Source organism: Solanum lycopersicum, chromosome 5 (assembly GCF_036512215.1).
Source record: "Solanum lycopersicum chromosome 5, SLM_r2.1".
Lineage (NCBI taxonomy): Eukaryota > Viridiplantae > Streptophyta > Magnoliopsida > Solanales > Solanaceae > Solanum > Solanum lycopersicum.
In genome coordinates, this window is record NC_090804.1 from 33569537 (window position 1) to 33578075 (window position 8539).

General features: G+C 32.9%; 1 long non-coding RNA gene across 1 annotated transcript; it reads left to right on the forward strand.

The window, feature by feature from the left end:
* The first annotated feature begins 266 nt into the window (after window positions 1-266).
* Window positions 267-1595, forward strand: LOC138348416 (uncharacterized). The gene is made up of 3 exons (XR_011221021.1): window positions 267-526; window positions 1119-1142; window positions 1216-1595. It is a non-coding gene; the product is annotated as an uncharacterized lncRNA (long non-coding RNA).
* The last annotated feature ends 6944 nt before the right edge of the window (window positions 1596-8539 follow it).

Consider the following 8539-nt stretch of genomic DNA (forward strand, 5'->3'; position numbering starts at 1 on the left):
TAATCTATTACAAGTACAAATAACTCTAGATGTAATTAAAATCTTGTGACATGTGAAAGTACTTTTAATACAGTATTGAGGAATAAGTTAGCATGTAACAATATTATCTCTATAGATGATACTGTACACTTCACTTTCAACATGTTGCTTTAAAGATCTTTTTGTGTAATATGCGTGTTGTTTGTATGTGCTACCCATTGTCTGCTCGTGTTTCTTTCATGTGCTTTATGTACACTATAGTTTTTTCATTTGAAAAGAGGATTTGAAAAAAGGATTTTAAAATCTCAATCAATCATTCTAACACACAACAAATCATTTTCCATTGAACCTCAGATGGAGAGCAACAATTCTAATGTTGACCTTCAGTGGAAATTTAACCCCTGCTAATGTGCCAATGGATGGGGGCATGACTGAAAGTATTGTTGGTAATTAATTTCCTGTCCCCAGTTGAGGACCAATGACCAGCCTACCAGGTCATTTATCATAGATATCTTGCTCTTTTTTTTCCACACAAGCCTTGATTCCAGTTAAGCTTCTTCACTTAACCAAGTTTGTTTTGTTTATATTTTCCATGTCTTATCAAGTAAACTATGTTTGTCAGCGTATACTTATATGTAATTTAGGTATTTTTTGCTAAGATAAAAAGACCTCAATAATTCCTGGTTGAGTTAATCTCAATTGATAATATTTCAAAAATTGTTAGATATTTTTATAGCATTCAACTCCCAACTGTAACCTGAAATCTAATAAGTGTTTGATAAGTCATTTAAGTTGGAGTAACCTTTCCCCACTAAATGATACACCCACTTTTAAATTCTAGTTTTACTTGACATGTAGTTTAAGAAAATAAAGTAGACTATTCAATCTTGTGGTCCTAAATTAACATAACGTCAAATGTACCAAAATACTCTTTAATTTTGTGGCCTTAAACATGTCACATAGAAAGTTGAAATTAAAATATGTCCCTTTTCATCTTCTTGAAGCCTTTGATGCCTTTTTATCACCTTCTAAAAACTGGTTACTAAAGTCTTGCGAACTTGTATAAGTTTTTCCATTTTAGATGTTTTCTTTATTTTATTGTTAAATGAGTCTGCTCCTAAATAAGTTCAATATTTCAGGTAAGAGATGACGATTCTAGGCAGGTAATGCTTTGCAAACACAATACTCCAGAGTTTTATACTTGAAGTTTTCTTTATTTGGTCATGTTTGTCTTAGGATGATTATTACGACAAGGAAACACTCAGAGAAATCAGTTGTGGTCATTTCTACCATTTTCACTATATTAGAGAGAGGATCAAGCTCAAGAATATTTGTCCAATTTGCAAGAGGGATCCTGCAGCAACAATCAATTAAATTTTTTGTTTGGTGGACTAACTAGTGGGGATGCATCATTAGTCTCAAAAGAGTTGAGTTAAACCTAAAAATAAGGAACCATTCTGAGGTTGAGAAAAACAATGGTCTTTTAGTTTGGTGTGCTCACTTTCTTTTCTAATGATACTAAGTTTTATGTACACTTTGAAGCTGAGTATAAGTTGGTACTCATGTTGGTTTGAGTGATTAATATATGTTAGGGTTTTGCCCTAATTTTCTTACCATATTTGAGTTCTAATTTTACTTTGAAAGGAAACTTAAGTACTATCATAATTGCTTTTATTTTTTTTGAAAGGAAAATATAATTCTCTTCTATATTTGACTTAAATTTTTCCTTAGAGGAAAAGTTTGGAGATTTATAAATTGAAGATATCTATATTCTTAGTTGAACACAATAGCATCCACAATGTAGATAATTAAGAATTTTTTTTACGAGAGATTTTTCTCTCAAAAGTTTTAATATTTTTCTTTTAAATTAGTTTTCATATAATAATATTTTGATTTTTAGCATAAGTTTTTGCTACTTATCAAATTTATCAACATCTTGATTGCAATTTTAAGATTCCGCATGATGCCCTAATCACCTTCATAACCCAACAATATCGAACGAATTTGGTTCATAATCTCAATGTTTACGACAGGTTCCTCTTAATTCATAGCTCTTAATGCCTCACGAAATTTTCCTATATAGAAGTTAGGAATTCTATTCAACTAAACATCAACAATAAGAAAAGTAAGTATTTTCATTCAAAATCATCAATATTAAAAATCAATAGGCTGATTCAAATCTAAAACTTTTTAGCATGAGTTAGGAAAAGTAGTTAATGGCTAGATTTGTTCCTAATCATTGAAGGGTTTATGCTAGGAGATTCATGCGGATTTATACATACCTTCTTGTTGTAGGATCAAGTGTTACCACCACCAATTTCCTAAGCGGTTTCTTACAAGATCACTATGGAGTCTTGTAATGTTTTCCACAACAACTACACTCTTTCTAACAATCTTCTTTCTTGTGTTGTTTGTGTTGTTTTTGGATGACCCCAAGTCCTCCCTTTTATAGGACAAGGTTAAGACTTGTAACTCTTTTTCATTGAAGAGTTACATCACCCCTTATCCTATAACTCCCACTTTATTAATAACTCTTATTCTTTTATTATAGGGAGTTGAGTAAGTGGAGTTGTAACTTACTTCATGAATGAAGCAAGTTACTAGTTAATCGATCAATGGGTGTATCTATTTCCAACATCTCCCACTCAAACATGATGGGCTAAAGACATAGGGCTTTGAAAAGTAAATTCCTTAAGACATTCATACCGAGTGTATTGTTATGACCGCTCAGGCACAAAGTTTGGGATCTCTCACACTAGAAATCATTTTTCTAGATCAGCATAAGAGACTACAACTCTTTTTACGATCATTTAATATATATTTCATATAAAGTGTCTTAGATGCCCCAAACATGTATATATACACACACGACTTCTTTTATCCCTCTTTCTATTTTCAATTTTCATATGTCTTGTGTCCGTACTTATGATGCTAACTAGGCTTCATAATGGACCGGTCTTAGACACAAGCATAATGTGTATATATTTGACATGATTTTCCTTTCGCCCTCATATCACTAAGATCAGGATTAATTGCTTTCCTAGCATTACTCATTCAGGTCATATTTTTTTTTATAACCTTTAGATTCATACTGAAGTAGCATACACTAACCCATCACCTCGTGATATGGTTAAAGTTAGGACTAGTGAAAAAAAACTTTTTAAGTTCTCACATAAAAGTGAAGTAGGGTGTATTCACTTACCTTTCAGTTTGCGGTAATGAAGCACATGCAGTATGAAATGCATGTAAAAAAGTGACTCTAATTCCATCAGAGTGTATGTCGATTTTCATTTCTTTTAACACTATACAAATCTTTTTCCAAGTAAATCATTTACTTGAACAGAGTTATACCACTCTATTGTACTTTTAGAGGAGATCTCACATCTGGCTACAAGTATTATAGGTAGTGGGAATCCATAATTTCGATCTTTTTTTGACATTTCTCTTGGATCTCATCCTAGTCTTTTACTAGGGAGACTTTAAATAATATGTTCTTAATCAAAGGTTCCACCTATATTGGTTATCCTTTTTAGAGTTAAGAAACACATATGTCTCATCTTGGCTTGCTTTCCATAAATGCCCAAGGCGGTCGCTTATGTGAGGAAGCAAACCTTATCAACTTGTACGACATACTCTAATATTGTGAATTTTCTAATCAATAATAATGTATTAAATAACCATAAAAAACATCAACAAAGATATCTTGATATCCACATATTATGATCAAGATTTTCAAATAGGAAATATATCTTTTTACATCCCATGCAAGCCTAGAGAATTCACATGATTTACAAAAACATCTCTAGGTATTGGTTTATTAAGGGACCCGCTACCATCTTGTGCGTAGAAATGTAATTTAAAACGATTTCCTTACGTGCTATGATGTCTTTCACAAAATTATACTTTGTTTCTATGTGCTTAGTCTTACTATGATACTAATGGTCTTTAGTATATGCCATGCCTTTTTGGCTATCACAAAAAATCTACACGACATCCATTGGTCTGCCAGTGATCCCTAAGTGTTCCATGAACCTTTTTAACCATACAACTTTGTGTACTGCTGTAAAGCATGCAATTAACTCTGCTTCCATAGTTGATAAAGCTATACATGTTTGTTTCTTGCTACTCCATGTAATAGTGCCACTGTTTAGCACTAAAAACATAACCAGAAGTGGAGTTCCATTCATCCAAGTCTCCATCCCAGTCAACCAACTGTAATTCACTTCCTTGCTAACATAATTTTAATCAACAGTGCCCCTTAAGTATAGCAAGATTCTCTTAACACCTTTACGATGTGTTTGTCCTGGATTGGATTGATAACGACTAACAAGACGCACTGCGTAACCAATATCGGGACGTGTACACAACATCACATACATTAAACTCCCATTGGAGCTTGAATATGGGACCCTCTTCATGGAATCTTTTTCGGTTTGAGTTTTGGGACATGTTTTAAGGCTCAAATGTTCACCTTTATGTATAGGGGTGTCTATTTATTTACAGACTTTCATCCTGAATCTTTCAAGAATTATTTCAATGTATGATAATTGTGATAAAGCTAATTAATTCATAGAGTGATCTCTATGAATTTTAACTTCAAGGATGAATTCTGATTCTCCCATGACCTTCATTTCAGAATTTAGGGACAACCAACTCTTTGTAGCCTTTACAAAAGTAAGACTATTTCAAGCTAATAGTATATCATCCACGTAAAGGGACAATAAAACAAAATCAGTTTCATACCTCTTCATATAAACACAATGGTATTCATCAATCATATTAAAGTCATAAGATGTAATATCACGATGAAATATTAAGTAAGATTGCCTAGATGATTGTTTAAATCCATAAATAGACTTTTTAAGCTTGCAAACTTTGCACTCTTGACCATTTTTGATAAAACCGAATGGTTGTTCCATATATATTTCTTCATCTAGTTCCTTATCGAAAAATTCAGTCTTCACATCTATTTGATTGAACTTCAAGTTCATACTTGCAACTATATCTAGAATCAGTCTAATAGAGCTAAATCTCACAACAAGAGAGAAAGTATTTTCATAATCAATGCCCTCTTGTTGTGTGTACCCTTTATCCACCAAATGAGCTTTGTAGCGTTCAATTTCACCATCCGCCTTTCTTTTAATTTTGAGAACCCATTTATTCCCAATTGACTTTCGACTTGGCGAAAGATCAACCAAATCCCAAACATGATTTGTCCTCATGGACCCCATTTCCTCTTTCATTGCCTCTATCCACTTATCCTTAGTAGGGACTGAAAAAGCCTCTTGAACTGAATTAGGCTCTTCATCATCTTGTGGAGTAACTATCAATACTTCCCCCTCGATTTGAAATAGACATCAGGGAATAGTTCCTCGTGTACTCTTCCTCACATGTTTCTCTTGTGGAATATCTCTAAATAACTAATTCTCCTACTTGGATCAACAAGAGAAGGTACAACTTCTTGTTCCTCACTTCTTTGATCTTGAACATTTTCTTGATGATCCACAACTTCATAAAATGACACAATTCTATCAATATCACCCTTACTAGGAAATTCAGTCTCTACGAATGTAGCATCTCGTGACTCAAGATTTGTTATACTTTCATCTTCATTTTCTACTATGAAGATGTAACCCTTTTATTTCTTTGAATAGACAATGAATATGCATTTCTTTCCCCAGTGACCTAATTTCCCATATTTATGAGAAGAATCATGCACGTATGCGGCAGACGCCAAGATTTGCAATATATTTAAGTCAGGTTTTCTACTTGTCCATAATTCATATGGTGTGGAAGCAACAGAATTATAGGGCACATGACAAGCACAAAAGTTGCAAACATTAATATGTCTCCCCAAACGGAAATTGGCAAGTTAGCCTTCGTCACCATAGACATAACCATTTCAAACAAAGTTCTATTTCTTCGCTGAGCTACTCTATTTTGTTGAGGAGTGTATGGGATTCTTAATTGTCTTACAATTCCTTTTTCATCACATAGATCCTTAAATTTATCTGAAAGATACTTGCGCTCAAGACCAATTTTTAAAGCTTTTATTCTTAAGTTTAATTGATTCTCCACCAAATTCAAAAATTGTCTAAAGCATTCCAATGCTTTTGACTCATAGGAAATCAACTAAACATGACCATCACGAATATAATTATCTATAAAATGTGATGAAACATGAGGCTCCATGCCTCACCATTACACTCATAGGACCCCATTTATCTGAAGAGATGAGTTGTAGTGGAAACTCAGATCTAGTTCCCTTTCCAAATGGTTTTCTAGTCGTTTTTCTTGCTACAGAATGTTCACATATTGACATTTCAATTTCAGTTAAGGACCCCAACAATTTTTGTTTTGCCAATCTATTCGTTCTTTCAAGGCCTATATCTCCAAGTCTAGCATGCCAAATATTCATATCTAAAATTGGATTTGTTGTTAAAGAAAAACAACCATGATCATTAGACATATAATTAAAATCATAAGTGTCCAACACAATAAAACCATCAAAAAGGTAACCAGAACTATAATATTCAGTGTCATAAATAATGTCAACAAAATTATTGTGAAAATTCACACAGAAATTTAATTTAAGAAGAGAAACAACTGAAACTAAATTTTGCCGAATGTCTGGAACGTATGAGACATCATGTAGGAGAAGGTTTCGTCCACCTTCAAACTCTAGTTTGCATGTTCCGATCCATTTCGCTTCAATTAATGCATTGTTTCCTACATAAAGGCATCTGCTCCTGGAAGGCATTCGGTGGTATTAAAGAAATGATCCTCGGTCTCTAGCTATGTGGTATGTGGCTCCTGAGTCAACAGTCCACAAAGTATTAGTATCTGTCATTAATGCAGTACTAGAGACGTAAGTAAACTGAGGAGTATTATAGCGATCCCGCGCATAATGAGGGCAATCCCGTGCAAAATGACCCATATTGTGACAAGAATAACACTTCACTTTGGATATATCAATCTTTTTAGCACCACGTTTCCTCTCTTCTTAAATTTAGATTTATCCTTATGATTTGACTTATCAGATCCCTTTTTCTTCCATGCTTTTTTGTTCTAGTGCTTTTGCTTAGGATTGTCCCAACAAATTCAGCTAGAAAAGCTTGATCAGTTGCTTTAAAAGCGTCACGACTCTCATCTTCAAGAAAAAGATGATGCTCAATGTCTTCAAAAGACTTGATGCTTTCAATGTGGGTCATATGAATTTTCATATATTCCTAACTAGCAGGAAGAGATCTTATAACAACTTGAACTTGTTGTTCATCCGAAAGATTATGACCATCTGATTTTAGTACCCGTATCATATTTGATATCTCTCTTAAATGCTGCCTTATCAATGATTAAGGGCGCAATCTATAGGTGTCAAATATAATGGTCAAACTCCTATGTTTTGCAGCACATGTGCCACCAAACTTATCTTTTAGTGATATCCACATGGCTCGGGCAGTTGGATAAGATTCAAACTCACACATATGATCATCAACCGTACTACTCAGCAACGTTATGTGAGAAGTACTATTTTTTAAGACTTGAAAAGTCTCAAGATTTCTCACATGTTGTTGAGTGTCTTCACCCGCCAGCTCAACCATAACATGGTTTACGGTCTCCAAAACCTATTGCTCTTTAAGAATATATTGAATCTTATGGTGCCAAATGTCATAATTATCATTATTTAATTTTTCACCTCATTCATTTCACCAATGATAGTCTTTGAAGCCATTTTATAAACTTATCTACGCACATAGAAGACATAGCACAAATAAGCACAAACCACAAATTTATTTTAGTTTTATCTGCTACAGATTGCATATAAATTAATATTGTCCATCTAGAAGCCCATGTTCAAAAGTCTACGTTTTTCTTACTTTCATCACATGTAACTTTAAGCACAACAATATTATTTTTAAATCAATTGTGCGCTAATAACTTATGATAGTTCTAAATAAGAAAAATTTCTATCAATAAGAACTCCCATATATATATATATATATATATATATATATATATATATATATATATATATCATTCAATATACATGTCTTACAAATGACATAAACCATATTTATCATGATTTACTTAATTACTTATTTACTTATTTAATTATTTTGTAATTTGTCTAGAAAACTTTTAGAACATAAAAAATTTCCCAATTATGTCTTCAAACAATGAATTTCAGCACTCATGTCGCATTTATTTGATGTCAAAAAATGACAAATAATATATCGTTGGAAAGGGTTTTGAAAGTATATTTCTAGTGATGCATGTCTTGCACACATCAGAAAACATGAAGTGGGAGAAAATGAGCTTCAAAGTTGGGCAGTCTTCCTGAAATTTGTAGCGGTCCTTTTTTTTTTGTTTGACAACCAACTTTTCAACACCCATATCTCCTTCATCCGATATCGAAATTTTACAAATAATATATCGATGGAAAGCTAACGAAAGTATGTTTCCATTAATATATGTCTTGTTCATTTTGTCATTAAACTCTACGAGATAACTTTTCTGAAAGTCAGCACGACTATAAAAAAAATGAAAAACTTTTTCGAAA